The following is a 24,931-nucleotide window of genomic DNA, read 5'->3' as shown; positions in this document are numbered from 1 at the left end:
ATTGATGATAGGGCGAATATGAACATGAGTGCGTTCATTGCTCTCCTCTGGGTTTATACCAGATTCTAGAGATTGGAAGTCAATTGTAATTAATATACTAGAAGAGCAAGATCCTCATCAGTAGATGGTTATGTAGAGGAATAGTCAGATGACGTCTACGAAGTGTCAGTATCAGGCTGCTGCCTCGAATCCGAAGTGGTGGTCTGATGTAAAGTGGAACTTGATCAGTCGGAAGAGGCAGACGGTCAGGAAGGAGGATCCGATGATTACGTGGAGTCCGTGGAATCCAGTGGCAACGAAGAAGGTAGATCCGTAGACGCTATCGGCGATTGAGAATGGGGCTTCGTGGTATTCTATTGCTTGTAGGGCTGTGAAGTAGAATCCCAAGAGGATCGTTAGGGTTAGGGCGTGGATGGCATGTTTTCGGTTTCCTTCTGTGATGCTGTGATGGGCTCACGTTACGGTAACGCCTGAGGCTAGTAGGATGGCTGTGTTTAGTAGGGGGACTTCTATCGGGTTGAGTGGTTTAATTCCTGTTGGGGGTCATTGGCCTCCTAGTTCTGGGGTTGGGGCCAGGCTCGAGTGGAAGAACGCTCAGAAGAACCCTAAGAAGAAGAATGCTTCGGATGTGATGAAAAGGATTATGCCGTATCGTAGGCCTTTTTGGACTGTGGGAGTGTGATGGCCTTGGAAGGTGCTTTCTCGTACAATGTCTCGTCATCATTGGAGTATTACTAGGAGTATTGAGATGAGGCCTAGGGTTAGTAGTATGGATGAGTTGTAGTGGAATCACATGATTAATCCTGAGGTTGTGAGTAGGGCGGCGGCTGCCCCGAAGATTGGTCAAGGGCTTGGGTCAACTATGTGGTATGAGTGTGCTTGGTGTGCCATTAGATGTTTTCTTGTAAGTATAGGCTTAGAAGGAGCACGAAGACGTAGGCCTGGATTATGGCTACTGCTACTTCTAGGATGGTTAGGAGTAGTAGGATGATTATTGTTAGGATGGATACTGCAGGAAGGGTGGGTATTAATGCAATGGAGGCTGTAGAGATGAGTTGGATGAGTAAGTGTCCTGCTGTAAGGTTGGCTGTAAGGCGGACTCCGAGGGCTAGGGGGCGGATTAGTAGGCTGGTTGTTTCGATCAGGATTAGTGCGGGGATTAGGGGTGTAGGGGTACCTTCGGGTAATAGGTGGGCTAAAGAGGCTGATGGTTGGTTTCGTAGGCCTGTTAGTAGTGTGGCGAGCCATAGTGGGAAGGCTAGGGCTATGTTCATAGATAGTTGGGTGGTTGGGGTGAATGTATATGGAAGGAGGCCTAGAAGGTTGATTGTAAGAAGTATGATTATTAGGGATGTAAATATTATGGCTCATTTGTGGCCATTTTTGTTGAGTGGGACTATTAGTTGTTTTGTGATTAGGTGAAGGAGTCATGTTTGGATAGTAGAAAGGCGGTTGTTGATTCATCGGTTGTTTGGGGACGGGAATAGTAGGGCTGGGAAGAGTAGGGATAGTAGGATTAAGGGGATGCCAAATAGATTGGGGCTGGAAAATTGGTCAAAGAAGCTTAGGTTCATGGTCAGGATCATGGTGTGGGTTTGGTAGTGAGGGAGGTCTTATTTGATGGGGGGTTGGTTGTGGTGAAGGCTAGTAGTTTTGGTTGGATGAGGAGTGCTAGGGTTAATCAGGTTATAATTATGATTGAAAATCATGGTGCGGGGTTAAGCTGTGGCATATCATTAAGGAGGGGGAAGTCCCTCTTTGGCTAGCTTAAAAGGCTAGTGCTGTTGCATAGCTTCTTAATGATTAGGATGATGATAGAAGGGACGATCAGGCCTCGAAATGTGGGAGTGGGGTTGATTCTACTACAATGGGTATGTAGCTGTGATTAGCCCCGCAAATTTCTGAGCATTGTCCGTAAAAAATCCCAGGCCGGGTGGTAATGAATGAAGTTTGGTTTAGTCGGCCTGGGATTGCGTCTGTTTTAACTCCGAGCGTTGGGACTGCTCAGGAGTGGAGTACGTCTCCTGCAGTAATGATCACGCGGATGGGGGATTCTATTGGGATAACTACGCGGTGGTCAACTTCTAGCAGTCGGAAGTGGCCGTTGGGTAAGTCTGGGGTGGGCACTATGTAGGAGTCGAATGATAGGTCTTTGAAGTCTGTGTATTCGTAGCTTCAGTATCATTGGTGGTCGATGGCTTTTAGGGTGAGGTCTGGTTCATCGATTTTGTCCATTATGTAGAGGATTTGTAGGGATGGGAGGGCGAGGAGTACCAGGACGATAGCAGGTAGGATTGTCCAGATCAGCTCTACTTCTTGGGCGTCTACAGCATTGGACGAGAGTTTTTCTGTTAGTATGTGGGCTAAAAGGTAGAGAACTAGGCTGCAGATAGCTAGGGCAACGATTAGGGCGTGGTCGTGGAATTCAACGAGTTCTTCTATGATGGGTGATGAGGCGTCTTGGAATCCTAGTTGGGAGTGGTTGGCCACATGAGATGTACAGGATTTTTACCTGTGATTTAGTCTTGACAAGGCTATGTAATTGGTTTACTAACGTCTCATAAGAAAGAAGCATGAGCGGTGAATGCAGTTGGCTTGAAACCAGCATGTGAGGGTTCGATTCCTTCCTTTCTTGTACTTGGACGAAGGCCGGTTCCTCGAAAGTATGGTATGGGGGAGGGCAGCCGTGGATTCATTCAACGTTTGTGGTAGTTAGTTCTGGTTGTAGGACTTTTCGTTTGGCCGAAAAGGCTTCTCAGATGATGAATATTAGTATGATTACGGCTACTATTGAGATTAGGGAGCCGATGGAGGAAATGGTGTTTCATAGTGTGTAGGCGTCGGGATAGTCCGAGTATCGTCGGGGTATTCCTGCTAGGCCTAGGAAGTGCTGGGGGAAGAACGTTAGGTTTACTCCTGTAAATATTACCCCGAAGTGGGCTTTTGCTCATGTTTGGTGTAGGGTAAACCCAGTGAGTAGTGGCAATCAGTGAGTAAATCCTGCTAGAATGGCAAAGACGGCGCCTATGGATAGGACGTAGTGGAAGTGGGCAACTACGTAGTACGTGTCGTGCAGGGCGATGTCTAGGGAAGAGTTTGCAAGGACGATTCCTGTTAATCCTCCGATGGTAAATAGGAAGATAAATCCTAGAGCTCATAGTATTGGGGGGGTCTCATTTGATTGTTCCTCCGTGCAGGGTGGCTAGTCAGCTAAATACTTTGATTCCGGTAGGGATGGCAATGATTATAGTGGCTGATGTAAAGTAGGCTTGGGTATCAACGTCTATTCCTACTGTAAACATGTGGTGAGCTCAGACGATGAATCCTAGGAAGCCGATGGATAGTATGGCTCAGACTATTCCCATGTAGCCGAAGGGCTCCTTTTTGCCTGAGTAGTACGTGACTACGTGTGAGATGATTCCGAACCCCGGTAGGATCAGAATATAGACTTCTGGGTGTCCGAAGAATCAGAATAGGTGTTGGTACAGGATTGGGTCTCCTCCTCCAGCGGGGTCGAAGAATGTGGTGTTTAGGTTTCAATCAGTTAGTAATATTGTAATACCGGCGGCGAGTACGGGGAGTGATAGAAGGAGTAGGATGGCGGTAATTAGTACGGATCAGACAAATAGTGGGGTTTGGTATTGTGAGAGTGCGGGGGGTTTTATGTTGATGGCTGTGGTGATAAAGTTGATGGCCCCAAGGATGGAGGAGATACCGGCTAAGTGGAGTGAGAAGATAGCCAGGTCTACTGAAGCTCCGGCGTGGGCAAGGTCACCTGCTAGGGGAGGGTAGACAGTTCAGCCTGTGCCGGCGCCAGCTTCTACAGTGGATGAGGCTAGTAGGAGGAGGAATGATGGGGGGAGGAGTCAAAAGCTTATGTTGTTTATTCGCGGGAATGCTATGTCGGGGGCACCGATTATGAGGGGGACTAATCAGTTGCCGAATCCTCCGATCATGATGGGTATGACTATAAAGAAGCTTATTACAAAGGCGTGAGCGGTAACGATTACATTGTAAATTTGGTCGTCGCCTAGGAGAGTTCCTGGTTGTCCTAGTTCTGCGCGGATTAATAGGCTGAGTGCGGTGCCGACTATTCCTGCTCATGCCCCGAAGATGAGGTACAGGGTGCCAATATCCTTATGGTTAGTGGAAAATAGTCATCGGTTGATGAAGGTGACGGGTAAGATGGTTGAGTGTTGAAGCGTTAGGCTGTAGTCCTTTTTACAGAGGTTTAATTCCTCTTCTTATCGGCTCTGTAGTGAAATTCATGTTGAGTTGCAAGCTCATCGATGCGCACTAGGGTGCGTCAGGGTCTTTGTAGGCAGAAGCCAATTGGTTTAGGCATTTAGCTGTTAACTAGAGTTTTGTGGGATCGAAGCCCATCTGTCTAGGGAGGCTTTAGCTTAATTAAAGCGTCTGACTTGCATTCAGAAGATACAGGTTAATATTCTGTAAGTCTTAATGTGCAGAAACTAAGAGGGTTTAACTCTTATTTAAGGCTTTGAAGGCCTTCGGTTTGGGGTGTTATCCTAAGTTTCTAGACAATGGCATGTATTATTGGGGACAGGGGAAGTAAGAGGATTGATAGTGAGGCAAGGACCGCAGTAGGTGTGCTTGGGGCTTTGCTAGTGTATCATTGTTTTATGTGGTTAGAGGAGTTGGGGGGAAGGGTAATTGTTGAGTGGTATGCGAGGCGTAGGTAGAAGAAGAGGCTGAGCAGTGATAGCATGGCAATTGCCATGGCTGCTGGTGTTATTTCCTGTTTAGTTAGTTCTTGGATGATAAGTCACTTTGGTATAAAGCCTGTTAATGGGGGGAGGCCTGCTAGGGATAAAAGTACTAGTATTAGGGTGGCGTTTAGCACTGGGGTTTTTGTTCATGAGGTTGTGATCATGGATAGGTTAAGGGCTTTGATTTTGTTAAGGGCTAGGAATACGGCTGATGTTATGATTGTGTATAGGTAGAAGGTAAGTAAGGCCAATTTGGGGCTGTAAACTAGGATGATGGCGATTCAGCCTAAGTGGGAGATGGACGAGAAGGCTAGGATTTTGCGTGTTTGTGTTTGGTTCAGTCCTATTCAGCCTCCTAGTGCTGTTGAGGCTAGGGCCATGGCGGTGAGTAGAGCTGGGTCGAGGGATTTGGATGTTAGTAGGAGCAGGGTTAGTGGGGGGAATTTTATGAGGGTCGAGAGTAGCAGGGCTGTTATTAGTGGCGATCCTTGTAGTACTTCTGGGAATCAGAAGTGAAATGGCACTAGGCCCAGTTTAATAGCGATTGCTGCTGTCAGTAGTAGACAGGAGGTTGGGTGGTTTATTTGTGTGATGTCTCATTGGCCGGTGACTCAGGCATTGGTTATGCTAGAGAATAGGACCAGGGCGGAAGCAGCTGCTTGGGTTAGGAAGTATTTCGTTGCGGCTTCTACTGCTCGTGGGTGGTGGGATTTGGCAATTAGGGGAATGATGGCTAGTGCGTTGATCTCCAGTCCTGTCCAGGCCAGAACTCAGTGGTTGCTGGAAATTGTGATTGTGGTGCCCAAGATGAGGCTGAAGGTTATGATTGGGGTCGCGTAAGGGTTCATTAGTAGAGGAGGGGGTTAAACCATCATTTTCGGGGTATGGGCCCGATAGCTTGATTAGCTGACTCTACTAGAAAATAATATAAGGGAAGTATGGAGAATTTTGATTTCTCTTGTGTGGGTTCAATTCCTACTTTTCTAAGGTCAACAGGAAATGAGAGGGCTGTTATACCTCTATGTTCACTTTATCATAGTGACCCTTTGTAGTTCAGGCACATTTCCTTATGTAAGGAGGTAGGCCTGCATAGCAGATAGGTATGCTGATGTGTCAGAGGCACAGAGCTAGTGTGAGGGGTAGGAAGTTTTTTCATAGTAGGTGCATTAGTTGGTCATATCGGAATCGTGGGTATGAAGCTCGGACCCATAAGAAACCAGAAGATAGTAGGAGGACTTTTGTGGCTAGGATGACGGGGAATAGTTCTGTGGGTGGCCCTAGGGCGCTTGGGTTTAGGAATATGATGGCTGTAAGTGTATTTATTAGCATAATGTTCGCATATTCAGCTAGGAAGAATAAGGCGAAGGGTCCTGCGGCGTATTCAACGTTAAACCCTGAGACTAGCTCAGATTCGCCCTCTGTGAGGTCAAAAGGAGCTCGGTTTGTCTCTGCTAGGGTGGATACGTATCATATTATTGCTAGGGGTCATGAGGAGAAAATGAAGTATAGAGGCTCCTGTGCGACGGCAAAGGAGCTGAGTGTGTAGCTTCCGCTTAGTATGATTATTGATAGCAGGATTATGGCCAGTGTCACTTCGTATGAAATGGTCTGTGCTACTGCCCGTAGGGCTCCGATTAGTGCGTATTTTGAGTTCGAGGCTCAGCCTGATCATAGGACTGAGTAGACGGCTAGGCTTGACATGGCTATTAGGAAGAGAACTCCGAGGTTTAGATCTGCTAGGGGAAATGGGAGTGGTAGTGGTGCTCAAGTGGTGAGGGCTAGGACAAGGGCTAGTATTGGTATCAGAATGAATAGAAGTGGGGAAGAGGTAGAGGGTCGGATGGGCTCTTTGGTAAATAGTTTCAGTCCGTCCGCAAATGGTTGAAGTAGGCCAAAAGGCCCGACAACGTTAGGGCCTTTGCGGGATTGTATGTAGCTTAGGATTTTCCGTTCTGCTAGGGTTAGGAAGGCTACGGCAATCAGGATTGGGATGATGTATAGGAGGGATATAACGAGGCAGCTTAGTGTTGTTATTTGAATCATGGGTGAAGCTAGGGAGAGGATTTGAACCTCTGGGGAAAGGGCTTAAGCCTTCTGCACTTGCCGGGCTCTGCCACTCTAGCTGGTCCTTTTCTAGGATTGAAAGTGGTGGGGGAAGGCCCTCTTCACGGTTTAGTTGGTTTCACTGCTTAGAGGGGGGGGGCGTGCTTGTGGTATTGGCCCCACTTTCCCGGTCCTTTCGTACTGGGGAGAGTGTGTCATAGATAGAAACCGACCTGGATTGCTCCGGTCTGAACTCAGATCACGTAGGACTGTTAATCGTTGAACAAACGAACCCTTAATAGCGGCTGCACCATTAGGATGTCCTGATCCAACATCGAGGTCGTAAACCCCCCTGTCGATATGGGCTCTTGAGGGGGATTGCGCTGTTATCCCTGGGGTAGCTTGGTCCATTAATCAATTATATTGGGTCTGGTCACTGTTAGCACTTTGAGGGGTAGCTCTAGGTAAAGAGGTATGGTCTTGTTTTTGGAGGATTTGTTCTCCTCCAAGGTCGCCCCAACCGAAAAATATCGACCAGGCTCTGCGATGGTAGTGGCCCCAGTGGGGTTGATTGAGGATTCGCGGTGGTCGTTGATTTTTAAGTTCCACAGGGTCTTCTCGTCTTATGTTCACATCCCCGCTTTTGCACGGGGAGATCAATTTCACTGATTATCTGTGAGAGACAGTTAAGACCTCGTTTAGCCATTCATACAAGTCTCGATTTATGGGACAATTGATTGCGCTACCTTTGCACGGTTAGGATACCGCGGCCGTTAAACCTAAGTCACCGGGCAGGCATCACCTTCAATACTTGTTTAATTTGCTGAAGGCTATGTTTTTGGTAAACAGTCGGGCCTTATTAATTTGCCGAGTTCCTTTCACAGATTTTAATCGCTCTTATAGGCGCTCCTGAGTCGGGTTAACAGGGTTAGTTAATACGTGGTCTTGTAGGGGTTTTTGTATCTGTCTAGGTCTGTTAATAATGTTTCTATGTAAGCTTGCGCCGTTAGAGGGGTGTGGCCCTGAGTTACTTATTTTAGCATTAATTCTCCTATATTCATAGGTTGACCTGTTTGTGATAAGGGAATCATCTTATTTTGGTATTTTTAGGTGGTGGAGCTTTGACGCACTCTTTTTTGATGGCTGCTTTAGGGCCCACGGTAGGATCAGTAGTAAGAATTATCCGCTAGTCGAGGTTGTGTCCTTTTTTAATGGAGCTGTCCCTCCATTAAATAGCTCTTAATTATCTCATTAGGGTTCAGGATGTCCGGTAGGGAGGATTAAGGGGGAACTTAGATTCGTTTCACAGGTAACCAGCTATCACCCAGCTCGGTTGGCTTTTCACCTCTACTGACAAGTCATCCCACTCTTTTGCAACAGAGACGGGTTCGCTCTCTTTAACTGCTTGAAAGTAGCTCGCTTGGGTTTCGGGGGGGCAAACTTTAGTTCACTTTGCTTGGTTGTTCTCGCTAAACCATGATGCAAAAGGTACAAGGGTTGATCTTTGCTGTCTGTCGCTTTGATTGTTTCACTGCTATTTCATCTTTCCCTTACGGTACTGGGGTCTCTATCGCGTCTAAGTGTCTTTTCTATCGCCTATACTAAGACTGTAAAATGCTTTAGTTTAATTAGTTTAGTAAATTCTTTAGTTTTGGTGTACTATTTGTGTGGTTGAGCTAGAGGGGGGGCTTCAAGACGATCCGGTCTAGTAGATATCTTTCAGGTGTAAGCTGAGTGCTTTGGTGTTATAGCTACGTCTTGATATTCTAAGTACACCTTCCGGTACACTTACCTTGTTACGACTTACCTCATCTTCAGCGTATTTATGGTATTAGTTATGTGGGATGTGGCTTTTGAGGAGGGTGACGGGCGGTATGTACGTGCCCCAGGGCCGGCTTAAAGTAGGCTCTATTGTCCCACTTTACTGCTAAATCCGCCTTCCAGAAGTGGTTTCACGCTTCTTTCCGTGTGCCCTATGAATAGGGAATGTAGCCCATTTCTTCCACTCCATAGGCTATACCTTGACCTGTCTTATTAGCGGGGTGCTATTGTGTCCACTGTTGTGCTCTCATTCGAGGTGGGCTGGCGACGGCGGTATGTAGGCTGTGTTGGCAAGGGGTGGTTGGGTTAATCGGGGATTATCGATTGTAGAACAGGCTCCTCTAGGTGGGTTTGGGGCACCGCCAAGTCCTTAGAGTTTTAAGCGTTTGTGCTCGTAGTTCTCTGGCGGATACTTCGGTAAAGTAAGTATCAAGATTTAGGGCCAGGCATAGTGGGGTATCTAATCCCAGTTTGGGCCCTGGCTTTCGTGGGTTTAAATCAGTCGTTAGTTCCTAAGATCATCTTAATGGTGTGTTTAGGTGCATCTTGGGCTTATGACAGCTCAGTTGCATTTTGATCTTAGTTAGCTAGGATAGGCATTTTACCACTCTTTACGCCGTGTCAATAGGACGGTTGATTTGGGTTTCTTGTATGACCGCGGTGGCTGGCACAAGATTTACCAACCCTTGAAGTTAGGCTGTTGCTATAACTAAGTCAAGTTTGCACTCATTGCTTAATGTTAATTACTGCTGAATACCCGTGGGGGCGTGGCTTAGCGAGGCGTCTTGGGCTACTACTTGGGTGTGCCTGATACCCGCTCCTCAAGGCCTGTATGGGGGTAGGTGGTCGAGGGCGTTTACACTGGGGCGCGGATACTTGCATGTATATATTTAGCAAAAACCAACCGTAAGGTTAGGGCTAAGTCTTTTGTCCGCAGGCATGTTTTATGCCATCTTGGCAACTTCAGTGCCATGCTTTGTGTTAAGCTATGTGGACGGGGGTGTGGTTAGCTGATAGTTGAGTGGTGAGTGAGAGTGAAGTATATGAAATTATTGCTTGTGTTTACTATTTTTAGTACTGGAGTTTCTCTAATAAGTTTAAGTTATTTTGTATGTGTTTGTGTGTATATGTACATCGTTCCGATGATGTCATGGAAGGGATGATTAATGGAGTTTTAGAGGTAGTTTGCTGGGATTGGGCGATGAAGGTTTATGCTACATGGTGGTTAGCGAAAGTTTACTGGTTTAGTTTGTGAAGCGCAGGGGTTGCGCTTAATGATTTGTTGTTTTGTGCTATGTCCAACGAGCATTCATCCAATAGCCCCATTTAACCCGGAGGGTGGAGGTAACCTTAACTGAATGTGGTCAAAGTGCATCAGTGTCAGGATGATTCCCCATATACGCCAACCATCTCATCGAGGGACCCTTGAAATATAGGATAGGCCGTGAGGCAGGTGTGTCCAGGCTTAGATTGTGGGACCCCCGAGATCACTGGGAATAGCCACCTGTGAGGTAACCCCGGAAAAAATAAGAGGAACCAGAGGCGCCAAAAAGCTGGAACATGCCGCGATTACGCATTGAGAAGGTGAAAGTACTCACAGATGCCACTTTGAAGGGCAAGGAGGGGTGAGTGAACCCAATGGATGGCCCTGACCGAGGAACCAGAGGCGCAAAAATGTGAGGAGGGCGAGGGGTTTAGGGGGAACGTATGGGCCTGAAGCTAGTCATACCGGACATTATGTGCAACGGGTTGCTGATTTCACGTGAGGAGTACGATTAATAAATCCGTCTGATACGAACTGCATGAGATATGTGGTGGAGAGTTGTTGTTGGAGCATGTCCTGTGAGCATTCATTAAAATGGGGTCTTGTTATGCGCTTGAGTGGAGTTGTATTGGGTGTTGTGGGGTATGGTCCTAGAACATTCATGCCGGGTGGTTTGGTAGGAGTGTGTTTAAGGGTTTAATGGCCGTGTACATGTATGGGTTTAGCACCTGCTTATAAGATAGTCCGTATATAATGTATATTACTGGTACTATAGTATGTATGTATATGGGGTATATAAATTTATGCACGAATATGCATAACCAAATACCCCCGCCTCGGGGGGGGAGGGGGGGGGGGTTAAGCATAATGGCATAGATGGGGTAGAATTATTGGGGGCTTGCGGTTAGTTCTTGTAGTTGAGAACAATGGCGGCTTTTCGAGCCGCAGGCCTCGGGTAGTGTCCGGGCAGGAATAATGACTTATTTTATGTTTTTTTTAGGGATTTGCTTTGCGGTGGGTGTTTTGGGTGTGGCGTCGAATCCTTCGCCGTATTATGGGGTTGTTGGTTTGGTGTTAGCGTCTGTGGCGGGGTGCGGGTGGTTGCTGGGCCTTGGGGTTTCGTTCGTGGCTTTAGTGCTGTTTATGGTGTATTTGGGGGGTATGCTGGTGGTGTTTGTTTATTCAGTAGCTTTAGCAGCGGAGCCTTTCCCTGGGGCTTGGGGGGATTGACGGGTGATTGGATGTGCAGTAGCGTTTGTGGCAATTGTTTTTGGGGGGTTGGTGTTTGGGGGGTTTATGGGGGCTTGGAAGTTCGGGGTTTCTACTGTGAATAATGTTGGGGTGTTTGTTGTTCGGTCGCATTTTAGTGGAGTTTCCATGTTTTATTCACATGGGGCAGGGATGTTTTTAGTGGCGGGTTGGGGGCTGTTGTTGACTTTGTTTGTTGTATTGGAGCTTGTGCGGGGGTTGTCGCGGGGTGCTATTCGGGCGGTTTAGGGGTTAGGGTCAGAGAATAGTTTATTGAAAATGCCAGCTTTGGGAGCTGGAGATAAAGGTTTGAGTCCTTTTTTTCTGAGTTTGGGGTACTCTAAGAAGTGGTAAGTCTTCAATCTTTGGTTTACAAGACCAATGTTTTTATAAACTATTAGAGTATTTAGCAGTTGAGTATTTTGTTTTCTAGGGCGCTTGCGGCGGGGAGGAGAAATAGGAGGATAGTGAAGTAGGCGATTGAAGCGAGTTGGCCGATGATGATGAATGGGTGTTCGACGGGTTGGCTTCCTACTCATGTTAGGACGAGGAGGTCGGCGACTAGTACTCAGAATAGGAGCTGGGAGAGTGGTCGGAATGTTATTGCTCGTTGTTTTGATTTGTGCAGGAATGGGATTAGGAATAGGATCAGTACGGAGGCGGCCAGTGCTAATACGCCTCCTAGTTTATTTGGGATTGAACGTAGGATGGCGTAGGCGAATAGGAAGTATCATTCTGGCTTGATGTGTGGTGGGGTTACTAGTGGGTTTGCTGGGGTGAAGTTTTCTGGGTCTCCCAGGAGGTTAACCGCTCATGCTTCTTTCTTATGAGACGTTAGTAAACCAATTACATAGCCTTGTCAAGACTAAATCACAGGTAAAAATCCTGTACATCTCATGTGGCCAACCACTCCCAACTAGGATTCCAAGACGCCTCATCACCCATCATAGAAGAACTCGTTGAATTCCACGACCACGCCCTAATCGTTGCCCTAGCTATCTGCAGCCTAGTTCTCTACCTTTTAGCCCACATACTAACAGAAAAACTCTCGTCCAATGCTGTAGACGCCCAAGAAGTAGAGCTGATCTGGACAATCCTACCTGCTATCGTCCTGGTACTCCTCGCCCTCCCATCCCTACAAATCCTCTACATAATGGACGAAATCGACGAACCAGACCTCACCCTAAAAGCCATCGGCCACCAATGATACTGAAGCTACGAATACACAGACTTCAAAGACCTATCATTCGACTCCTACATAGTGCCCACCCCAGACTTACCCAACGGCCACTTCCGACTGCTAGAAGTTGACCACCGCGTAGTTATCCCAATAGAATCCCCCATCCGCGTGATCATTACTGCAGGAGACGTACTCCACTCCTGAGCAGTCCCAACGCTCGGAGTTAAAACAGACGCAATCCCAGGCCGACTAAACCAAACTTCATTCATTACCACCCGGCCTGGGATTTTTTACGGACAATGCTCAGAAATTTGCGGGGCTAATCACAGCTACATACCCATTGTAGTAGAATCAACCCCACTCCCACATTTCGAGGCCTGATCGTCCCTTCTATCATCATCCTAATCATTAAGAAGCTATGCAACAGCACTAGCCTTTTAAGCTAGCCAAAGAGGGACTTCCCCCTCCTTAATGATATGCCACAGCTTAACCCCGCACCATGATTTTCAATCATAATTATAACCTGATTAACCCTAGCACTCCTCATCCAACCAAAACTACTAGCCTTCACCACAACCAACCCCCCATCAAATAAGACCTCCCTCACTACCAAACCCACACCATGATCCTGACCATGAACCTAAGCTTCTTTGACCAATTTTCCAGCCCCAATCTATTTGGCATCCCCTTAATCCTACTATCCCTACTCTTCCCAGCCCTACTATTCCCGTCCCCAAACAACCGATGAATCAACAACCGCCTTTCTACTATCCAAACATGACTCCTTCACCTAATCACAAAACAACTAATAGTCCCACTCAACAAAAATGGCCACAAATGAGCCATAATATTTACATCCCTAATAATCATACTTCTTACAATCAACCTTCTAGGCCTCCTTCCATATACATTCACCCCAACCACCCAACTATCTATGAACATAGCCCTAGCCTTCCCACTATGGCTCGCCACACTACTAACAGGCATGTTTAACCATGTACGTGCCCCAGGGCCGGCTTAAAGTAGGCTCTATTGTCCCACTTTACTGCTAAATCCGCCTTCCAGAAGTGGTTTCACGCTTCTTTCCGTGTGCCCTATGAATAGGGAATGTAGCCCATTTCTTCCACTCCATAGGCTATACCTTGACCTGTCTTATTAGCGGGGTGCTATTGTGTCCACTGTTGTGCTCTCATTCGAGGTGGGCTGGCGACGGCGGTATGTAGGCTGTGTTGGCAAGGGGTGGTTGGGTTAATCGGGGATTATCGATTGTAGAACAGGCTCCTCTAGGTGGGTTTGGGGCACCGCCAAGTCCTTAGAGTTTTAAGCTTTTGTGCTCGTAGTTCTCTGGCGGATACTTCGGTAAAGTAAGTATCAAGATTTAGGGCCAGGCATAGTGGGGTATCTAATCCCAGTTTGGGCCCTGGCTTTCGTGGGTTTAAATCAGTCGTTAGTTCCTAAGATCATCTTAATGGTGTGTTTAGGTGCATCTTGGGCTTATGACAGCTCAGTTGCATTTTGATCTTAGTTAGCTAGGATAGGCATTTTACCACTCTTTACGCCGTGTCAATAGGACGGTTGATTTGGGTTTCTTGTATGACCGCGGTGGCTGGCACAAGATTTACCAACCCTTGAAGTTAGGCTGTTGCTATAACTAAGTCAAGTTTGCACTCATTGCTTAATGTTAATTACTGCTGAATACCCGTGGGGGCGTGGCTTAGCGAGGCGTCTTGGGCTACTACTTGGGTGTGCCTGATACCCGCTCCTCAAGGCCTGTATGGGGGTAGGTGGTCGAGGGCGTTTACACTGGGGCGCGGATACTTGCATGTATATATTTAGCAAAAACCAACCGTAAGGTTAGGGCTAAGTCTTTTGTCCGCAGGCATGTTTTATGCCATCTTGGCAACTTCAGTGCCATGCTTTGTGTTAAGCTATGTGGACGGGGGTGTGGTTAGCTGATAGTTGAGTGGTGAGTGAGAGTGAAGTATATGAAATTATTGCTTGTGTTTACTATTTTTAGTACTGGAGTTTCTCTAATAAGTTTAAGTTATTTTGTATGTGTTTGTGTGTATATGTACATCGTTCCGATGATGTCATGGAAGGGATGATTAATGGAGTTTTAGAGGTAGTTTGCTGGGATTGGGCGATGAAGGTTTATGCTACATGGTGGTTAGCGAAAGTTTACTGGTTTAGTTTGTGAAGCGCAGGGGTTGCGCTTAATGATTTGTTGTTTTGTGCTATGTCCAACGAGCATTCATCCAATAGCCCCATTTAACCCGGAGGGTGGAGGTAACCTTAACTGAATGTGGTCAAAGTGCATCAGTGTCAGGATGATTCCCCATATACGCCAACCGTCTCATCGAGGGACCCTTGAAATATAGGATAGGCCGTGAGGCAGGTGTGTCCAGGCTTAGATTGTGGGACCCCCGAGATCACTGGGAATAGCCACCTGTGAGGTAACCCCGGAAAAAATAAGAGGAACCAGAGGCGCCAAAAAGCTGGAACATGCCGCGATTACGCATTGAGAAGGTGAAAGTACTCACAGATGCCACTTTGAAGGGCAAGGAGGGGTGAGTGAACCCAATGGATGGCCCTGACCGAGGAACCAGAGGCGCAAAAATGTGAGGAGGGCGAGGGGTTTAGGGGGAACGTATGGGCCTGAAGCTAGTCATACCGGACATTATGTGCAACGGGTTGCTGATTTCACGTGAGGAGTACGATTAATAAATCCGTCTGATACGAACTGCATGAGATATGTGGTGGAGAGTTGTTGTTGGAGCATGTCCTGTGAGCATTCATTAAAATGGGGTCTTGTTATGCGCTTGAGTGGAGTTGTATTGGGTGTTGTGGGGTATGGTCCTAGAACATTCATGCCGGGTGGTTTGGTAGGAGTGTGTTTAAGGGTTTAATGGCCGTGTACATGTATGGGTTTAGCACCTGCTTATAAGATAGTCCGTATATAATGTATATTACTGGTACTATAGTATGTATGTATATGGGGTATATAAATTTATGCACGAATATGCATAACCAAATACCCCCGCCTCGGGGGGGGAGGGGGGGGGGGTTAAGCATAATGGCATAGATGGGGTAGAATTATTGGGGGCTTGCGGTTAGTTCTTGTAGTTGAGAACAATGGCGGCTTTTCGAGCCGCAGGCCTCGGGTAGTGTCCGGGCAGGAATAATGACTTATTTTATGTTTTTTTTAGGGATTTGCTTTGCGGTGGGTGTTTTGGGTGTGGCGTCGAATCCTTCGCCGTATTATGGGGTTGTTGGTTTGGTGTTAGCGTCTGTGGCGGGGTGCGGGTGGTTGCTGGGCCTTGGGGTTTCGTTCGTGGCTTTAGTGCTGTTTATGGTGTATTTGGGGGGTATGCTGGTGGTGTTTGTTTATTCAGTAGCTTTAGCAGCGGAGCCTTTCCCTGGGGCTTGGGGGGATTGACGGGTGATTGGATGTGCAGTAGCGTTTGTGGCAATTGTTTTTGGGGGGTTGGTGTTTGGGGGGTTTATGGGGGCTTGGAAGTTCGGGGTTTCTACTGTGAATAATGTTGGGGTGTTTGTTGTTCGGTCGCATTTTAGTGGAGTTTCCATGTTTTATTCACATGGGGCAGGGATGTTTTTAGTGGCGGGTTGGGGGCTGTTGTTGACTTTGTTTGTTGTATTGGAGCTTGTGCGGGGGTTGTCGCGGGGTGCTATTCGGGCGGTTTAGGGGTTAGGGTCAGAGAATAGTTTATTGAAAATGCCAGCTTTGGGAGCTGGAGATAAAGGTTTGAGTCCTTTTTTTCTGAGTTTGGGGTACTCTAAGAAGTGGTAAGTCTTCAATCTTTGGTTTACAAGACCAATGTTTTTATAAACTATTAGAGTATTTAGCAGTTGAGTATTTTGTTTTCTAGGGCGCTTGCGGCGGGGAGGAGAAATAGGAGGATAGTGAAGTAGGCGATTGAAGCGAGTTGGCCGATGATGATGAATGGGTGTTCGACGGGTTGGCTTCCTACTCATGTTAGGACGAGGAGGTCGGCGACTAGTACTCAGAATAGGAGCTGGGAGAGTGGTCGGAATGTTATTGCTCGTTGTTTTGATTTGTGCAGGAATGGGATTAGGAATAGGATCAGTACGGAGGCGGCCAGTGCTAATACGCCTCCTAGTTTATTTGGGATTGAACGTAGGATGGCGTAGGCGAATAGGAAGTATCATTCTGGCTTGATGTGTGGTGGGGTTACTAGTGGGTTTGCTGGGGTGAAGTTTTCTGGGTCTCCCAGGAGGTTAACCGCTCATGCTTCTTTCTTATGAGACGTTAGTAAACCAATTACATAGCCTTGTCAAGACTAAATCACAGGTAAAAATCCTGTACATCTCATGTGGCCAACCACTCCCAACTAGGATTCCAAGACGCCTCATCACCCATCATAGAAGAACTCGTTGAATTCCACGACCACGCCCTAATCGTTGCCCTAGCTATCTGCAGCCTAGTTCTCTACCTTTTAGCCCACATACTAACAGAAAAACTCTCGTCCAATGCTGTAGACGCCCAAGAAGTAGAGCTGATCTGGACAATCCTACCTGCTATCGTCCTGGTACTCCTCGCCCTCCCATCCCTACAAATCCTCTACATAATGGACGAAATCGACGAACCAGACCTCACCCTAAAAGCCATCGGCCACCAATGATACTGAAGCTACGAATACACAGACTTCAAAGACCTATCATTTGACTCCTACATAGTGCCCACCCCAGACTTACCCAACGGCCACTTCCGACTGCTAGAAGTTGACCACCGCGTAGTTATCCCAATAGAATCCCCCATCCGCGTGATCATTACTGCAGGAGACGTACTCCACTCCTGAGCAGTCCCAACGCTCGGAGTTAAAACAGACGCAATCCCAGGCCGACTAAACCAAACTTCATTCATTACCACCCGGCCTGGGATTTTTTACGGACAATGCTCAGAAATTTGCGGGGCTAATCACAGCTACATACCCATTGTAGTAGAATCAACCCCACTCCCACATTTCGAGGCCTGATCGTCCCTTCTATCATCATCCTAATCATTAAGAAGCTATGCAACAGCACTAGCCTTTTAAGCTAGCCAAAGAGGGACTTCCCCCTCCTTAATGATATGCCACAGCTTAACCCCGCACCATGATTTTCAATCATAATTATAACCTGATTAACCCTAGCACTCCTCATCCAACCAAAACTACTAGCCTTCACCACAACCAACCCCCCATCAAATAAGACCTCCCTCACTACCAAACCCACACCATGATCCTGACCATGAACCTAAGCTTCTTTGACCAATTTTCCAGCCCCAATCTATTTGGCATCCCCTTAATCCTACTATCCCTACTCTTCCCAGCCCTACTATTCCCGTCCCCAAACAACCGATGAATCAACAACCGCCTTTCTACTATCCAAACATGACTCCTTCACCTAATCACAAAACAACTAATAGTCCCACTCAACAAAAATGGCCACAAATGAGCCATAATATTTACATCCCTAATAATCATACTTCTTACAATCAACCTTCTAGGCCTCCTTCCATATACATTCACCCCAACCACCCAACTATCTATGAACATAGCCCTAGCCTTCCCACTATGGCTCGCCACACTACTAACAGGCATGTTTAACCATGTACGTGCCCCAGGGCCGGCTTAAAGTAGGCTCTATTGTCCCACTTTACTGCTAAATCCGCCTTCCAGAAGTGGTTTCACGCTTCTTTCCGTGTGCCCTATGAATAGGGAATGTAGCCCATTTCTTCCACTCCATAGGCTATACCTTGACCTGTCTTATTAGCGGGGTGCTATTGTGTCCACTGTTGTGCTCTCATTCGAGGTGGGCTGGCGACGGCGGTATGTAGGCTGTGTTGGCAAGGGGTGGTTGGGTTAATCGGGGATTATCGATTGTAGAACAGGCTCCTCTAGGTGGGTTTGGGGCACCGCCAAGTCCTTAGAGTTTTAAGCGTTTGTGCTCGTAGTTCTCTGGCGGATACTTCGGTAAAGTAAGTATCAAGATTTAGGGCCAGGCATAGTGGGGTATCTAATCCCAGTTTGGGCCCTGGCTTTCGTGGGTTTAAATCAGTCGTTAGTTCCTAAGATCATCTTAATGGTGTGTTTAGGTGCATCTTGGGCTTATGACAGCTCAGTTGCATTTTGATCTTAGTTAGCTAGGATAGGCATTTTACCACTCTTTACGCCGTGTCAATAGGACGGTTGATTTGGGTTTCTTGTATGACCGCGGTGGCTGGCACAAGATTTACCAACCCTTGAAGTTAGGCTGTTGCTATAACTAAGTCAAGTTTGCACTCATTGCTTAATGTTAATTACTGCTGAATACCCGTGGGGGCGTGGCTTAGCGAGGCGTCTTGGGCTACTACTTGGGTGTGCCTGATACCCGCTCCTCAAGGCCTGTATGGGGGTAGGTGGTCGAGGGCGTTTACACTGGGGCGCGGATACTTGCATGTATATATTTAGCAAAAACCAACCGTAAGGTTAGGACTAAGTCTTTTGTCCGCAGGCATGTTTTATGCCATCTTGGCAACTTCAGTGCCATGCTTTGTGTTAAGCTATGTGGACGGGGGTGTGGTTAGCTGATAGTTGAGTGGTGAGTGAGAGTGAAGTATATGAAATTATTGCTTGTGTTTACTATTTTTAGTACTGGAGTTTCTCTAATAAGTTTAAGTTATTTTGTATGTGTTTGTGTGTATATGTACATCGTTCCGATGATGTCATGGAAGGGATGATTAATGGAGTTTTAGAGGTAGTTTGCTGGGATTGGGCGATGAAGGTTTATGCTACATGGTGGTTAGCGAAAGTTTACTGGTTTAGTTTGTGAAGCGCAGGGGTTGCGCTTAATGATTTGTTGTTTTGTGCTATGTCCAACGAGCATTCATCCAATAGCCCCATTTAACCCGGAGGGTGGAGGTAACCTTAACTGAATGTGGTCAAAGTGCATCAGTGTCAGGATGATTCCCCATATACGCCAACCGTCTCATCGAGGGACCCTTGAAATATAGGATAGGCCGTGAGGCAGGTGTGTCCAGGCTTAGATTGTGGGACCCCCGAGATCACTGGGAATAGCCACCTGTGAGGTAACCCCGGAAAAAATAAGAGGAACCAGAGGCGCCAAAAAGCTGGAACATGCCGCGATTACGCATTGAGAAGGTGAAAGTACTCACAGATGCCACTTTGAAGGGCAAGGAGGGGTGAGTGAACCCAATGGATGGCCCTGACCGAGGAACCAGAGGCGCAAAAATGTGAGGAGGGCGAGGGGTTTAGGGGGAACGTATGGGCCTGAAGCTAGTCATACCGGACATTATGTGCAACGGGTTGCTGATTTCACGTGAGGAGTACGATTAATAAATCCGTCTGATACGAACTGCATGAGATATGTGGTGGAGAGTTGTTGTTGGAGCATGTCCTGTGAGCATTCATTAAAATGGGGTCTTGTTATGCGCTTGAGTGGAGTTGTATTGGGTGTTGTGGGGTATGGTCCTAGAACATTCATGCCGGGTGGTTTGGTAGGAGTGTGTTTAAGGGTTTAATGGCCGTGTACATGTATGGGTTTAGCACCTGCTTATAAGATAGTCCGTATATAATGTATATTACTGGTACTATAGTATGTATGTATATGGGGTATATAAATTTATGCACGAATATGCATAACCAAATACCCCCGCCTCGGGGGGGGAGGGGGGGGGGTTAAGCATAATGGCATAGATGGGGTAGAATTATTGGGGGCTTGCGGTTAGTTCCTGTAGTTGAGAACAATGGCGGCTTTTCGAGCCGCAGGCCTCGGGTAGTGTCCGGGCAGGAATAATGACTTATTTTATGTTTTTTTTAGGGATTTGCTTTGCGGTGGGTGTTTTGGGTGTGGCGTCGAATCCTTCGCCGTATTATGGGGTTGTTGGTTTGGTGTTAGCGTCTGTGGCGGGGTGCGGGTGGTTGCTGGGCCTTGGGGTTTCGTTCGTGGCTTTAGTGCTGTTTATGGTGTATTTGGGGGGTATGCTGGTGGTGTTTGTTTATTCAGTAGCTTTAGCAGCGGAGCCTTTCCCTGGGGCTTGTGGGGATTGACGGGTGATTGGATGTGCAGTAGCGTTTGTGGCAATTGTTTTTGGGGGGTTGGTGTTTGGGGGGTTTATGGGGGCTTGGAAGTTCGGGGTTTCTACTGTGAATAATGTTGGGGTGTTTGTTGTTCGGTCGGATTTTAGTGGAGTTTCCATGTTTTATTCACATGGGGCAGGGATGTTTTTAGTGGCGGGTTGGGGGCTGTTGTTGACTTTGTTTGTTGTATTGGAGCTTGTGCGGGGGTTGTCGCGGGGTGCTATTCGGGCGGTTTAGGGGTTAGGGTCAGAGAATAGTTTATTGAAAATGCCAGCTTTGGGAGCTGGAGATAAAGGTTTGAGTCCTTTTTTTCTGAGTTTGGGGTACTCTAAGAAGTGGTAAGTCTTCAATCTTTGGTTTACAAGACCAATGTTTTTATAAACTATTAGAGTATTTAGCAGTTGAGTATTTTGTTTTCTAGGGCGCTTGCGGCGGGGAGGAGAAATAGGAGGATAGTGAAGTAGGCGATTGAAGCGAGTTGGCCGATGATGATGAATGGGTGTTCGACGGGTTGGCTTCCTACTCATGTTAGGACGAGGAGGTCGGCGACTAGTACTCAGAATAGGAGCTGGGAGAGTGGTCGGAATGTTATTGCTCGTTGTTTTGATTTGTGCAGGAATGGGATTAGGAATAGGATCAGTACGGAGGCGGCCAGTGCTAATACGCCTCCTAGTTTATTTGGGATTGAACGTAGGATGGCGTAGGCGAATAGGAAGTATCATTCTGGCTTGATGTGTGGTGGGGTTACTAGCGGGTTTGCTGGGGTGAAGTTTTCTGGGTCTCCCAGGAGGTTAACCGCTCATGCTTCTTTCTTATGAGACGTTAGTAAACCAATTACATAGCCTTGTCAAGACTAAATCACAGGTAAAAATCCTGTACATCTCATGTGGCCAACCACTCCCAACTAGGATTCCAAGACGCCTCATCACCCATCATAGAAGAACTCGTTGAATTCCACGACCACGCCCTAATCGTTGCCCTAGCTATCTGCAGCCTAGTTCTCTACCTTTTAGCCCACATACTAACAGAAAAACTCTCGTCCAATGCTGTAGACGCCCAAGAAGTAGAGCTGATCTGGACAATCCTACCTGCTATCGTCCTGGTACTCCTCGCCCTCCCATCCCTACAAATCCTCTACATAATGGACAAAATCGATGAACCAGACCTCACCCTAAAAGCCATCGGCCACCAATGATACTGAAGCTACGAATACACAGACTTCAAAGACCTATCATTCGACTCCTACATAGTGCCCACCCCAGACTTACCCAACGGCCACTTCCGACTGCTAGAAGTTGACCACCGCGTAGTTATCCCAATAGAATCCCCCATCCGCGTGATCATTACTGCAGGAGACGTACTCCACTCCTGAGCAGTCCCAACGCTCGGAGTTAAAACAGACGCAATCCCAGGCCGACTAAACCAAACTTCATTCATTACCACCCGGCCTGGGATTTTTTACGGACAATGCTCAGAAATTTGCGGGGCTAATCACAGCTACATACCCATTGTAGTAGAATCAACCCCACTCCCACATTTCGAGGCCTGATCGTCCCTTCTATCATCATCCTAATCATTAAGAAGCTATGCAACAGCACTAGCCTTTTAAGCTAGCCAAAGAGGGACTTCCCCCTCCTTAATGATATGCCACAGCTTAACCCCGCACCATGATTTTCAATCATAATTATAACCTGATTAACCCTAGCACTCCTCATCCAACCAAAACTACTAGCCTTCACCACAACCAACCCCCCATCAAATAAGACCTCCCTCACTACCAAACCCACACCATGATCCTGACCATGAACCTAAGCTTCTTTGACCAATTTTCCAGCCCCAATCTATTCGGCATCCCCTTAATCCTACTATCCCTACTCTTCCCAGCCCTACTATTCCCGTCCCCAAACAACCGATGAATCAACAACCGCCTTTCTACTATCCAAACATGACTCCTTCACCTAATCACAAAACAACTAATAGTCCCACTCAACAAAAATGGCCACAAATGAGCCATAATATTTACATCCCTAATAATCATACTTCTTACAATCAACCTTCTAGGCCTCCTTCCATATACATTCACCCCAACCACCCAACTATCTATGAACATAGCCCTAGCCTTCCCACTATGGCTCGCCACACTACTAACAGGCATGTTTAACCATGTACGTGCCCCAGGGCCGGCTTAAAGTAGGCTCTATTGTCCCACTTTACTGCTAAATCCGCCTTCCAGAAGTGGTTTCACGCTTCTTTCCGTGTGCCCTATGAATAGGGAATGTAGCCCATTTCTTCCACTCCATAGGCTATACCTTGACCTGTCTTATTAGCGGGGTGCTATTGTGTCCACTGTTGTGCTCTCATTCGAGGTGGGCTGGCGACGGCGGTATGTAGGCTGTGTTGGCAAGGGGTGGTTGGGTTAATCGGGGATTATCGATTGTAGAACAGGCTCCTCTAGGTGGGTTTGGGGCACCGCCAAGTCCTTAGAGTTTTAAGCTTTTGTGCTCGTAGTTCTCTGGCGGATACTTCGGTAAAGTAAGTATCAAGATTTAGGGCCAGGCATAGTGGGGTATCTAATCCCAGTTTGGGCCCTGGCTTTCGTGGGTTTAAATCAGTCGTTAGTTCCTAAGATCATCTTAATGGTGTGTTTAGGTGCATCTTGGGCTTATGACAGCTCAGTTGCATTTTGATCTTAGTTAGCTAGGATAGGCATTTTACCACTCTTTACGCCGTGTCAATAGGACGGTTGATTTGGGTTTCTTGTATGACCGCGGTGGCTGGCACAAGATTTACCAACCCTTGAAGTTAGGCTGTTGCTATAACTAAGTCAAGTTTGCACTCATTGCTTAATGTTAATTACTGCTGAATACCCGTGGGGGCGTGGCTTAGCGAGGCGTCTTGGGCTACTACTTGGGTGTGCCTGATACCCGCTCCTCAAGGCCTGTATGGGGGTAGGTGGTCGAGGGCGTTTACACTGGGGCGCGGATACTTGCATGTATATATTTAGCAAAAACCAACCGTAAGGTTAGGGCTAAGTCTTTTGTCCGCAGGCATGTTTTATGCCATCTTGGCAACTTCAGTGCCATGCTTTGTGTTAAGCTATGTGGACGGGGGTGTGGTTAGCTGATAGTTGAGTGGTGAGTGAGAGTGAAGTATATGAAATTATTGCTTGTGTTTACTATTTTTAGTACTGGAGTTTCTCTAATAAGTTTAAGTTATTTTGTATGTGTTTGTGTGTATATGTACATCGTTCCGATGATGTCATGGAAGGGATGATTAATGGAGTTTTAGAGGTAGTTTGCTGGGATTGGGCGATGAAGGTTTATGCTACATGGTGGTTAGCGAAAGTTTACTGGTTTAGTTTGTGAAGCGCAGGGGTTGCGCTTAATGATTTGTTGTTTTGTGCTATGTCCAACGAGCATTCATCCAATAGCCCCATTTAACCCGGAGGGTGGAGGTAACCTTAACTGAATGTGGTCAAAGTGCATCAGTGTCAGGATGATTCCCCATATACGCCAACCGTCTCATCGAGGGACCCTTGAAATATAGGATAGGCCGTGAGGCAGGTGTGTCCAGGCTTAGATTGTGGGACCCCCGAGATCACTGGGAATAGCCACCTGTGAGGTAACCCCGGAAAAAATAAGAGGAACCAGAGGCGCCAAAAAGCTGGAACATGCCGCGATTACGCATTGAGAAGGTGAAAGTACTCACAGATGCCACTTTGAAGGGCAAGGAGGGGTGAGTGAACCCAATGGATGGCCCTGACCGAGGAACCAGAGGCGCAAAAATGTGAGGAGGGCGAGGGGTTTAGGGGGAACGTATGGGCCTGAAGCTAGTCATACCGGACATTATGTGCAACGGGTTGCTGATTTCACGTGAGGAGTACGATTAATAAATCCGTCTGATACGAACTGCATGAGATATGTGGTGGAGAGTTGTTGTTGGAGCATGTCCTGTGAGCATTCATTAAAATGGGGTCTTGTTATGCGCTTGAGTGGAGTTGTATTGGGTGTTGTGGGGTATGGTCCTAGAACATTCATGCCGGGTGGTTTGGTAGGAGTGTGTTTAAGGGTTTAATGGCCGTGTACATGTATGGGTTTAGCACCTGCTTATAAGATAGTCCGTATATAATGTATATTACTGGTACTATAGTATGTATGTATATGGGGTATATAAATTTATGCACGAATATGCATAACCAAATACCCCCGCCTCGGGGGGGGAGGGGGGGGGGGTTAAGCATAATGGCATAGATGGGGTAGAATTATTGGGGGCTTGCGGTTAGTTCCTGTAGTTGAGAACAATGGCGGCTTTTCGAGCCGCAGGCCTCGGGTAGTGTCCGGGCAGGAATAATGACTTATTTTATGTTTTTTTTAGGGATTTGCTTTGCGGTGGGTGTTTTGGGTGTGGCGTCGAATCCTTCGCCGTATTATGGGGTTGTTGGTTTGGTGTTAGCGTCTGTGGCGGGGTGCGGGTGGTTGCTGGGCCTTGGGGTTTCGTTCGTGGCTTTAGTGCTGTTTATGGTGTATTTGGGGGGTATGCTGGTGGT

This window comes from Anser brachyrhynchus (genome assembly GCF_964034855.1).
Source record: "Anser brachyrhynchus genome assembly, chromosome: 3".
Lineage (NCBI taxonomy): Eukaryota > Metazoa > Chordata > Aves > Anseriformes > Anatidae > Anser > Anser brachyrhynchus.
The sequence above is the reverse complement of the archived record's forward strand: the minus strand, read 5'-3'. Positions refer to the sequence as shown.